The sequence below is a fragment of the Bos taurus genome, chromosome X (genome assembly GCF_002263795.3).
Source record: "Bos taurus isolate L1 Dominette 01449 registration number 42190680 breed Hereford chromosome X, ARS-UCD2.0, whole genome shotgun sequence".
Lineage (NCBI taxonomy): Eukaryota > Metazoa > Chordata > Mammalia > Artiodactyla > Bovidae > Bos > Bos taurus.
Window position 1 is genome coordinate 94,829,529 of NC_037357.1, and position 12,956 is coordinate 94,842,484.

At 39.4% G+C, this 12,956-nt stretch overlaps 1 pseudogene; it reads right to left on the minus strand.

Moving 5' to 3' along the window:
* Positions 1 to 6,274: 6,274 nt before the first annotated feature.
* LOC100301447 (actin-related protein 2/3 complex subunit 5-like) lies at positions 6,275 to 7,181 on the minus strand (annotated as a pseudogene).
* Between the last annotated feature and the right edge of the window lie 5,775 nt (positions 7,182 to 12,956).

A 12,956-nucleotide genomic window follows, 5' to 3' on the forward strand; every position in this document is an offset into this window, starting at 1 on the left:
TATATTAGGGATATATTCTGACTATAACAAGACTTGCTGATAGACTGAATAATGAGGGATGATAGAGAAAGAGGAGACCAAAATAACTTAAGTTTCTGACTTGTCACGTGGGTATATAGTGATGCCATCTTCTTTGATAGGAACAGGCTTTGAGGTGGAAGGAGGCAGTTCTGGTTCAGTTGTCTTTGGTTTACCAGCAAGACATCCAAATGGAGATATTAAACATGAGCCTGGAGCCCAAGAGAGAGGCTGGACATCATGTTTTTAATTAATTTATCTATTTTAATTGGAGTTTACTTACTTTACAATACTGTGATAGTTTTTGCCATACATCACCATGAATCAGCCATAGGTATACATGTGTCTCCCATCCTCCTGAACCCTCTCTCATATCCCTTCCCACAGTATCCCTCTAGGTTTTTCCAGAGCACTGGCTTTGAGTGCTCTGCTTCATGCATCAAACTTGCACTGGTCATCTATTTTACATATGGTAATGAATTTGTTTCAATGCTATTCGCTCAAATCATCCCACCCTCACGTTCTCACACTGAGTCCAAAAGTCTGTTCTTTACATCTTTGTCTCCTTTGCTACCCTATATGTAGGATCATCGGTATCATCTTTCTAAGTTCCATATATATATGTGTTAATATTCAGTATTTGTCTTTCTCTTTCTGACTTACTTCATTGTGTATAATAGGCTTGAGGTTCATCCATCTCATTAGAACTAACTCAAATGCACTCATTTTTATAGTTGAGTAATATTCCATTGTGTATATGTACTACAACTTCCTTATCCATTCATCTGTCATTAGACATCTAGGTTGCTTCCATGTTCTAGCTATTGTAAATAGTGCTTCAATGAACATTGGGATACATAGGTCTCTTTCACTTCTGGTTTCCTTGAGGTATATGCCCAGCAGTGGCTTTGCTGTGTCATATGGTATTCTATTTCCAGTATTTTAAGGAATCTCCACACTCTTCTCCATAGTGACTGTACCAGTTTGCAATCCCCCCGGCAGTGCACCCTCTCAAGCATTTATTGTTTGTAGATTTTTTTTTTAACTCAACAGTGACAATTTATTTTCTGAGGATTATCAGTTTTACAAAACAACAAAAAATGGGTATCAAAAACAGCAAAAAGTTTACAGAATCACTGCATCAGTTTTCACACAGGTCAGTGCTTATGAAACTGGCATTGAATGTAAATACTAGATATAGTTTGATTTCCCACTTGGTCATAAGCATCCGGTGGTTTGTTTCAGAGCTACTGAATAATAACTTTTCATAAGCACTGGTTATTTTTTTGAGAACCCATTTGGTTTGTCAGTAAACACTTTTTGATGTGTGGCATTTTCTTAAAAAAAAAAAAAAAAAACGCTGAGCTAAAATACAGAATATGTATGTGTTTGGAACTGGACCACATCTTTTGAGGTCCCATTTACCCTGAATAACACTGAAGACACTTATCAGTTCAGTTCAGTTTGGTCACTCAGTCATGTCTGACTCTTTATGATCCCATGAACCGCAGCATGCCGGGCCTCCCTGTCCATCACCAACTCCTGGAGTTCACCAACCCCGTGTCCATTGAGTTGGTTATGCCATCCAACCATCTCATGCCCTGTTGTGCCCTTCTCCTCCTGCCCTCAATCTTTCCCAGCATCAGGGTCTTTTCAAATGAGTCAGCTCTTCTCAGCAGGTGGCCAAAGTATTGGAGTTTTGGCTTCAACATCAGTTCTACCAATGAACACCCAGGACTGATCTCCTTTAGGATGGGCTGGTTGGATCTCCTTTCAGTCCAAGGGACTCTCAAGAGTCTTCTCCAACACCACACTTCAAAAGCATCAATTCTTCGGCACTCAGTTTTCTTTCTTTTTTTTAAATATTGTAGTTACATATTTTTTTTTTAATTTTAAATATAAATTTATTTATTTTAATTGGAGGCTAATTATTTACAATATTGTATTGGTTTTGCCATAGGTCAACATGAATCCACCATGGGTGTACACATGTTCCCCATCCTCAACCCCCCTCCCACCTCCTTCCCCATACCATCCCTCTGTGTCATCCCAGTGAACCAGCCCTGAGCATCCTGTATCATGCATCGAAACTGGACTTTCACATATGATAATATACATGTTTCAATGCCATTCTCCCAAATCATCCCACCCTCGCCCTCTCCCACAGAGTCCAGAAGACTGTTCTATACATCTGTGTCTCTTTTGCTATCTCGCATACAAGGTTATCATTACCATCTTTCTAAATTCCATATATATGAGTTAGTGTACTGTATTGGTGTTTTTCTTTCTGGATTACTTCATTCTGTATAATAAGCTCCAGTTTCATCCACCTCATTAGAACTGATTCAAATGTCTTCTTTTTAATGGCTGAGTAATACTCCATTGTGTATATGTACCACAGCTTTCTTATCCATTCATCTGCTGATGGACATCTAGGTTGCTTCCATGTCCTGGCTATTATAAACAGTGCTGCAATGAACATTGGGGTACATGTGTCTATTTCAACTCTTGTTTCCTCAGTGTGTATGCCCAGAAGTGGGATTGCTGGGTTGTATGGCAGTTCTATTTCCAGTTTTTAAAGGAATCTCCACACTGTTCTCCATAGTGGCTGTAGTAGTTTGCATTCCCATCAACAATGTAAGAGGGTTCCCTTTTCTCCACACCCTGTCCAGCATTTATTGCTTGTAGACTTTTGGATAGCAGCCATTCTGACTGGCGTGAAATGGTACCTCATTGTGGTTTTGATTTGCATTTCTCTGATAATGAGTGACGTTGAGCATCTTTTCATATGTTTGTTAGCCATCTGTATGTCTTCTTTGAAGAAACGTCTATTTAGTTCTTTGGACCATTTTTTGATTGAGTCGTTTATTTTTCTGGAATTGAGCTGCAGGAGCGCTTGTATATTTCTGAGATGAATTCTTTGTCAGTTGCTTCATTTACTATTATTTTCTCCATTCTGAAGGCTGTCTTTTCACTTTGCTTATAGTTTCCTTTGTTGTGCAGAAGCTTTTAATTTTAATTAGGTCCCATTTGTTTATTTTTGCTTTTATTTCCAATATTCTGGGAGGTGGGTCATAGAGGATCCTGCTGTGATTTATGTCGGAGATTGTTTTGCCTATGTTCTCCTCTAGGAGTTTTATAGTTTCTGGTCTTATGTTTAGATCTTTAATCCATTTTGAGTTTATTTTTGTGTATCGTGTTAGAAAGTGGTCTAGTTTCATTCTTTTACAAGTGGTTGACCAGTTTTCCCAGCACCACTTGTTAAAGAGATTGTCTTTTCTCCATTGTGTAGTTTTGCCTCCTTTGTCAAAGATAAGGTGTCCATAGGTGCGTGGATTTATCTCTGGGCTTTCTGTTTTGTTCCACTGATCTATATTTCTGTCTTTGTGGCACTCAGTTTTCTTTATAGTCCAACTCTCACAACCATACATGGCCAATGGAAAACCCATAGCCTTGACTAGACAGAACTTTGTTGACAAAGTAAAGTCTCTGCTTTTCAATATGTTGTCTAGGTTGGTCATAACTTTTCTTCCAAAGAGTAAGCATCTTTTAATTTCATGGCTGCAGTCACCATCTGCAGTGATTTTGGAGCCCAGAAAAATGAAGTCAGCCACTGTGTCCACTGTTTCCCCATCTAATTGCCATGAAGTGATGGGACCATGATGCCATGATCTTAGTTTTCTGAATGTTGAGCTTTAAGCCAACTTTTTCACTCTCTTCTTTCATTTTCATCAAGAGGCCCTTTAGTTCTTCTTCACTTTCTGCCATAAGGGTCGTGTCATCTGCATATCTGAGGTTATTGATACTTCTCCTGGCAATCTTTATTCCAGGTTGTGCTTCTTCCAGCACAGCATTTCTCATGATGTACTCTGCATATAAGTTAAATAAGCAGGGTTACAATATACGGCCTTGATGTACTCCTTCTCCTATTTGGAACCAGTCTGTTGTTCCATGTCCAGTTCTAACTGTTGCTTCCTGACCTGCATACAGGTTTCTCAAGAGGCAGGTGAGATGGTCTGGTATTCCCATCTCTTTCAGAATTTTCCAGTTTCTTGTGATCCAATAGTCAAAGGCTTTGGCCTAGTCCAACATTCAAAGGCTTTGGCCTAGTCAATGAAGCAGAAATAGATATTTTTTCTGGAACTCTCTTGCTTTTTTGATGATCCAGCAGATGTTGGCAATTTGATCTCTGTTTCCTCTTCCTTTTTTAAAACCACCTTGGACATCTCAAAGTTCACGGTTCACGTATTGCTGAAGCCTGGCTTGGAGAATTTTAAGCATTACTTTACTAGTGTGTGAGATGAGTGCAATTGTGTGGTAGTTTGATCATTCTTTGGCATTGCCTTTCTTTGGGATTGGGATGAAAACTGACCTTTTCCAGTCCTGTGGCCAGTGCTGAGTTTTCCAAATTTGCTGGCATATTGAGTGCAACACTTTTATAGCATCATCTTTGAGGATTTGAAATAGCTCAACTGAAATTCCTTCACCTCCACTAGCTTTGTTCATAGTGATGCTTCCTAAGGCCTACTTGACTTCACATTCCAGGATGTCTGGCTGTAGGTGAGTGATCATGCCATCGTGATTATCTGAGTTGTGAAGATCTTTTTTTGTACAGTTCTTCTTTGTATTCTTGCCACCTCTTCTTAATATCTTCTGCTTCTGTTAGGTCCCTACCATTTCTGTCCTTTGTCAAGCTCTATACAGTCAGCACAAACAAGACTGGGAGCTGACTGTGGTTCAGATCATGAACTCCTTATGGTCAAATTCAGACTGAAATTGAAGAAAGCGGAGAAAACCTCTAGATCATTCAGGTATGACCTAAATCAAATCCCTTATGACTATACAGTGGAAGTGAGAAATAGATTTAAGGGATTAGATCTGATAGACAGAGTGCATGATGAATTATGGATGGAGGTTCGTGACATTGTACAGGAGACAGGGATTAAGACCATCCTTAAGAAAAAGAAATGCAAGAAAGCAAAATGGCTATCTGAGCTGGCCTTACAAATAGCTGTGAAAAGAAGGGAAGTGAAAAGCAAAGGAGGAAAAGAAAGATATACCCATTTGAATGTAGAGATCCAAAGAATAGCAAGGAGAGATAAGAAAACCTTCCTCAGCGATCAATGCAAAGAAATAGAGGACAACAACAGAATGGGAAAGACTAGAGATCTCTTCAAGAAAATTAGAGATACCAAGGGAAAATTTCATGCAAAGATGGGCTTGATAAAGAAGGCATTTATAGGATATATTAAATACTAGTTCTATACCTCATGAAGTCAAAGGCAGCTACTACAATTCTAAAGAAAATATTTCTTCATTCAGAGGCTGCCCAGAGTTTGAACTACATGATAGTTTCTACATCTTTCCTGATTTGGAGTAGTTTCCCAAAATAAGTCATATTATTGGAAAACAAAGTTTATGCTTATGCAAAACAGGCTCTGGCATTTTATCAATACATTTGTGTACAGCAAGAATCCTTGCTCTGTACCCTTGGTGACCACAGAGAAATCAAGAGGCCATGATTACTGGTGTTGAGAGGAAGAAGCATACTTAAAACTGACATAATCTGGAGGCAAGCAGAAACAGAGATGGACTTTGTTGTGGTTTTCAGCCACCATTTGTTCCAGAAACACATTTCGCTTAAATAAGGGAAGTTTGGTCCAGTTTTGTAATGTTAATAGCTGCCAGTCTCTCAAACATTTTTTTTTTTTTTTTGATAAAGATCTTTTCCTGGCTAACAACGAGTTAAGAAGCTGGCCTCCAATTCTGATCAAATTTCTCACCATTAGTCAAAAACAAAACAAACAAACAAAAACCCTCCCCCAAACAAACAACAAACAAACCCCCCCCACACCAGCCAATAGAAGTTAGCAATTGCACAATTAAAGTTGAATGCAAATTATGCTATTTACGGGCTTCCCTGGTGGCTCAGCCGTTAAAGCATCTGCCTGGAATGTGGGAGACCCGGGTTCGGTCCCTGGGTCGGGAAGATCCCCTGGAGAAGGAAATGGCAAGCCACTCCAGTACTCTTGCCTGGAGAATCCCATGGGCGGAGGAGCCTGGTAGGCTACAGTCCATGGGGTCACAAAGAGTCGGACACGACTGAGAGACTTCACTGTCTTTCTTTCTTTATGCTATTTACAGACTGGTATACCCATCACTGAAATCATTCTGAGATTGTGATACACTTCTGTTGAAACATTTCATCTATTTTATACCAATTTTCATTAAAGGAAAACTGATATGTAATTTTCTTCTTTATAGATATGAAAAGGAAGCAAGAAGGCAAAGATGAGAGAAACAGATGCTACCCGAATAGCAACGGTGCCATTTGCTTGTTTTGGTCTTTGTACCAGCAACTCCCACACCATGGGGATAATCCAGTTCCCTCCAGATTACACGGTTTTCCTTGCAGTCAAGACTCACACAATGGACCCCACTCCTTTTCATGCCACTGCAATAACACAGACTGCTATTGTCAAGGGGGCTTTCAAAGCCTATATAAATATACTTCATTAGGAGATCCATACCTTTATCATCCAAGGATTGGACTGTATTTTCAATATCATTAGCTTTAAATGAGAGGAACACCTTCAAGACAATGTTGCCTGCTGGATCCTTCCCTGTCTGACTCTTGGTGTTGATGTGTGTGTGTCTGTGTGTGTGTGTGTTGGGGGCGGGGTGGGTTTCAGAGGTGCTTGTGGGGCCGCTGTCATTTTTCTTTGCTGCAGGAAGGAATCCACCTCGTCCTGATTGGGCTTGGCCTGCCCATTACCCCTGTCTTCCTCATGTGGGAACTTCTTCTCATCGTACTCATCCTAGTCCACCTTCTGGAAATAGGCTAAGGACATTGTTCTTTGACGTCCCCCATCCGTACCGATAGTGAAAGCCTCCTCTAGATTCTGCCTCTACCTTAGCAAGCCCAGCCCAGCTGGAATCCGCAGATTTGTGTCTCCCTGTTTGTAGACTTTTTGATGATGTCCATTCTGTCAGGCATGAGATGATTCTTTACTGTGGTTTTGATTTGCATTTCTCTACTAATGAGTGATATTGAGCATCTTTCCATGTGTTTATTAGCCGTCTGTATCTCTTCTTTGGAGAAAAGTCTGTTTAGGTCTTTTGACCATTTTTTGATTGTGTGTTTTTTTTTTTTCTAGTATTAAACTTCGTGAGCTGCTGTATATTTTGGAGATTAATCCTTTGTCAGCTGTTTCATTTGCTAATATTTTCTCCCATTCTGAGGGTTGTCTTTTCACCTTGCTTAGAGTTTCCCTCTTTGTGCTAAAGCTTTTAAGTTTAATTAGATCCCATTTGTTTATTTTTGTTTTTATTTCCATTACTCTGGGAGGTGGGTCATAGAGGATCTTGCTGTGATTTATGTCAGAGAGTGTTCTGCCTATGTTTTCTTCTAATAGTTTTATAGTTTCTGGTCTTACATTTAAGTCTTTAATCCATTTTGAGTTTATTTTTGTGGATGGTGTTAGAAAGTGTTCTAGTTTCATTCTTTTACATGTAGCTGACCAGTTTTCCCAGCACCACTTGTTGAAGGGACTGTCCTTTCTCCATTATATATTTTTGCCTCCTTTGTCAAAGATAAGGTGTCCATACTTGTGTGGATTTATCTCTGGACTTTCTATTTTGTTCGATTGATCTATATTTCTGCCTTTGTGCCAGTACCATACTGCCTTAGTAATAATTGTAGTTTTGTAGTGTAGTCTGAAGTCAGGCAGGTTGATTCCTCCAGTTCCATTCTTCTTTCTCAAGATTGCTTTGGCTATTCGGGGTCTTCTGTGTGCTGGGCAACTTTAACAGAATTATAAATCCTGGGTGTGAGGGGGAGCCATGGGACAGTTGTGAGCAGAGCAGCAATATGAACTAACTTTTGTTTTAAAATTATCATTCTGGATCCTGGGCTGAGAACTGATTGTAAAGGCTGACTATAAGAACCAACTATAAGTACGACCAAGAAGGAGGCTATTTTAGTCTTATGGGAAAAAATTAATGGTAGCTTAGACAAGAAAAATGGAGATGAAGGCAAGTGGTCAAGTTCAGAATATATTTTGGAAAAAGACCCAACAGATCTTTATAATAGATTGGATATGATAGGTGAAGGAGATGGAAAAGTCGAAGATGATCCCCAGGTTTTAGATTTGCATGATTTGCAAAAAGTTGTGTTCATGATGGAGCCATAGTCTGAGCTAGAGACCACTGGGTAAGCATAGGTTTTAGGGAGAGACATTCACGCTGGGGGAACCCAGAGACGACTCCCCCACAGGGGAAAATGTTCAGTTTCTTGTTTCTTTATTTTTTCTTGCCTATCTGCAATAAGCTTCAAAACAAGTTCATACATTCTACATCAAATTCCACTATCAGAGAATCTCTCCCTCATGTTGATGCATAGTATTTTCTGGCCTTTGTTAATAGTAAAAATTATACCTGGGAAATCACATCTACTCCTCTGACTTCAATTACCATTATTATTCTGAATACTTTCAATGTTCTATCTATAGCTGTGCACACTTCTCTGAGCTCCAGACCCACATGGCCAACCATCTACTGGATATCTTCCCCTGGACATCTTACATGCATCACAACCCTGCTATGAACCAAACCAAAGTCTTCATATTGCACCCTGTACATCTGTTCCTCTGCCCCATATGTCCTACTGGATACCCAGAGTTCCCTGACCAAAACAAAACAAAACAAAACATGTAAGTCATCTTTGATTGAGATGAGTCCTCAGATCTCACCCAACACTGAGTCCCACAGAAACTATCATCTTCTGCACAATATGGAGTGGTGACTAAGATCAGGTTCTAACACTGGCTTTTCTTGGCTTCTATCCTGGCTCTGTAACTTACTAGTCACTTAAATTTTCTGTTCCTCAGTGCCTTCACCTGAAAAATGGCGATGATAATAGTACTTATATCTACTTTATAAGGTTGTGAATTAATCCACATAGAGCACTTAGAACAGTTCCGTCTCACATAGGGAGCATTTCATGCCTGTTGGCTATCTATGATAATGGCTGTTACAATGATTTCTCAAATATCCCTCCTGACTATGACTGCCATAGTATAGACCTCCTTCTTGCCTGAATCACAAAATCCTCCTAACTTTGCTGAATTTGAACTTAATATACGTGCCATGACCCAAGTTTATTAAGTATGATTCCTATCCTTCTGGAGTCTGGAGAAGCAGGATAGCCTATATGTTCTCTGTCTAAGATGATAGCCACTAGTTTCAAGTGGCTATTAAACTTTAACTTTATTTAATAAATATTAAAATAAATATATTTTAATATAACATCTAAAATTAAATTCCTTCTGCTCAACGTTATGTGGCAGCCTGGATAGGAGGGGGGTTTGGGGGAGAATGGATACATGTATATGCATGGCTGAGTCCCTTTGCCATTCACTCAAAGCTATTAAAACATTGTTAAATGGCTATGTGTGTTAGATGCTCAAATGTATCTGACTCTTTAGGACTCCATGGACTGTAGCCCGCTAGGTTCCTCTGTCCATGGAATTCTCCAGGCAAGAATATTTCAGTGAGTTTCCATTCCATTCTCCAGGGGGTCTTCCTGGCCCAGGGGTCGAACCTAGGTCTCCCACATTGCAGGCAGATTCTTTACCTCCTGAGCCACCAGGTAAACCTGCTATACACCAATATAAAATAAAATAAAAATTAAAACATTAAATTCCTTAGTAAGAGTAACCACATTTTAAGTGCTCATCAACTTGAAGTCAGGTAATAGGCTACTATTTACATCCCAGACCTGTCATTTCTAGCACTGTAAACTTGGGCAAATTATACAACCTATCAGAGCCTATCTTTTCATCTATTAAATGGGTCTAATAATATTAGTACCTACCTTAAAGGGTTGTTGTAAAGATAAAATGAGTTGATACTTATAAAGTGTTCATAATAATGCTTGATAAAATTATTATTGTAATTTAGCAGTAGTGATACTACACAAACACACACACATTAATACACACATCATCTCAGAGTAAAGAAGTATTACAGTTGATGAATCTTAAGGGCTAAGTGTTTATTCTATCAGTTGGTTCTGTATAAGTTCAGCATGGTGCACTGGAACCATTGTTAAGCTAGGATTCTGGAGAATCCAAGTTTTAGTTCTAGTAGTGGTTTTAGCCATGATTATAGAATTTGTTTTCTATATAACCTTGGGCACATTGTTTCCCCCTCACTGGCCTCAGTGGAGTGATTGGACAACTGTAGGTGATATCTCTGCTCTACAAGTTGAAGCAAGCTTAAAGAGAAAGGATCCTGTTTCAGATGGCATAAAGAAGCTAAGATAGATGAAAAGAAAAATTGGTACATCTGTCCATCAGCAGATGAATGGATAAGGAACTTGTGATACATATGTGCAATGGAATATTACTCAGCTATTAAAAAGAACACATTTGAGTCAGTTCTAATGAGGTGAATGAAACTGGAACATATTACACAGAGTGAAGTAAGTCAGAAAGAGAAACACCAATACTACTATATTAACACATATTCATGGAATTTAGACAGTAACAATGATCCTATATGCAAAGCAGCAAAAGAGACATAGACATAAAAAAGTTTTTTGGACTCTGTGGGAGAAGGCGAGGGTGGGATGATTTGAGAGAATAGCACTGAAACATGGATATTACCATATGTAAAATAGATGACCAGTGCAAGTTCAGTGCATGAAGCTGGACACTCAAAGCCAGTGCTCTGGGACAACCCAGAAGGATGGGGTAGGGAGGGAGGTGGAAGAGGGGTTCAGGATAGGGGGCACATGTGCACTGGTGGCTGATTCGTGTCAATGTATGGCAAAAATCATCACAATATTATACAGTAATTATCCTCCAATTAAAATAAACTTTAAAAACTTGGTGTATCTGAGAGATAGTAATTAAAATCACCATTTATCAAGTGTTAACTCTGCACTGGACACTATATATGCCATACATTATTTCATTTAATTCTCAGAACATCCCTGTGCATTAGTTTTTATCCTCATTCAGCTAATGAAGAAACTGAGGCTAGAGAAGCAAGGGTTTGGAAAAGCAAAGCCACTGTTCACTTTCAAATAGCAGTGGTGAGTGATAAGGTAGACATTCAAACTCAGGTCTGCCTGCACCAAGACAACTTTCTGAACCACTCTGTCATCCTGCCTAGGAGCTTGAAGAAAATGAGGGGGGCTAGAGAGGTGGGACAGAGTCACTTCAGTATAAGGCATGGGAGGGGAAAAGAAGGGAAATAGAGACCAGTTAAAAGAACGTTGCATTAGTATACTGTATTGGTGTTTTTCCTTCTGGCTTACTTCACTCTGTATAATAGGCTCCAGTTTCATCCACCTCATGAGAACTGATTCAAATGTATTCTTTTTAATGGCTGAGTAATACTCCATTGTGTATATGTACCATAGCTTTCTTATCTATTCATCTGCTGATGGACATCTAGGTTGCTTCCATGTCCTGGCTATTATAAACAGTGCTGCAATGAACATTGGGGTACACGTGTCTCTTTCCCTTCTGGTTTCCTCAGTGTGTATGCCCAGCAGTGGGATTGGTGGATCATAACGCAGTTCTATTTCCAGTTTTTTAAGGAATCTCCACACTGTTCTCCATAGTGGCTGTACTAGTTTGCATTCCCACCAACAGTGTAAGAGGATTCCCTTTTCTCCACACCCTCTCCAGCATTTATTATTTGTAGACTTTTGGATCACAGCCATTCTGACTGGTGTGAAATGGTACCTCATAGTGGTTTTGATTTGCATTTCTCTGATAATGAGTGATGTTGAGCATCTTTTCATGTGTTTGTTAGCCCTCTGTATGTCTTCTTTGGAGAAATGTCTATTTAGTTCTTTGGCCCATTTTTTGATTGGGTCATTTATTTTTCTGGAGTTGAGCTGCAGGAGTTGCTTGTATATTTTTGAGATTAGTTGTTTGTCAGTTGCTTCATTTGCTATTATTTTCTCCCATTCTGAAGGCTGTCTTTTCACTTTGCTAATAGTTTCCTTTGATGTACAGAAGCTTTTAAGGTTAATTAGGTCCCATTTGTTTATTTTTGCTTTTATTTCCAATATTCTGGGAGGTGGGTCATAGAGGATCCTGCTGTTACTAACACATATATATGGAATTTAGAAAGATGGTAACAATAACCCTGTGTACGAGACAGCAAAAGAGACACTGATGTATAGAACAGTCTTATGGACTCTATGGGAGAGGGAGAGGGTGGGAAGATTTGGGAGAATGGCATTGAAACATGTATAATATCATGTATGAAACGAGTTGCCAGTCTAGGTTCGATGCACGATACTAGATGCTTGGGGCTAGTGCACTGGGACGACCCAGAGGGATGGTATGGGGAGGGAGAAGGGAGGAGGGTTCAGGATGGGGAACACATGTATACCTGTGGCGGATTCATTTTGATATTTGGCAAAACTAATACAATTATGTAAAGTTTAAAAATAAAATAAAATTTTTAAAAAAAAGAATGTTGCATTACTGATTGACTCTTCTTTATTTCTTCTGTGTGTGTGTTAGTCACTCAGTCATGTTGGACTCTTTGCAACCTCATGGACTGTATAGACTTTAGCCTGCCAGGCTTCTCTGTCCATGGAATTCTCCAGGGAAGAATACTGGAGTGAGCTGCCATTTCCTTCTTCAGGGGATCTTCCTGACCCAGGGATCAAACCCAGGTCTCCTGCATTCTAGGCAGATTCTTTACTGTCTGAACAACCAGGGAATTTCTTCTATGTCCTTGTTAAACATTTCTTGAATTTTCTCAATCCTTGTCTCTAGTCTATTTATCTGTGATTCCATTTTGTTTTCAAGATTTTGGATCATTTTTACTATCATTATTCTAAATTCTTTTTCAGGTAGACTCCCTATCTCCTCTGGAGAGAGTGCGGAGAAAAGGGAACCCTCTTACAC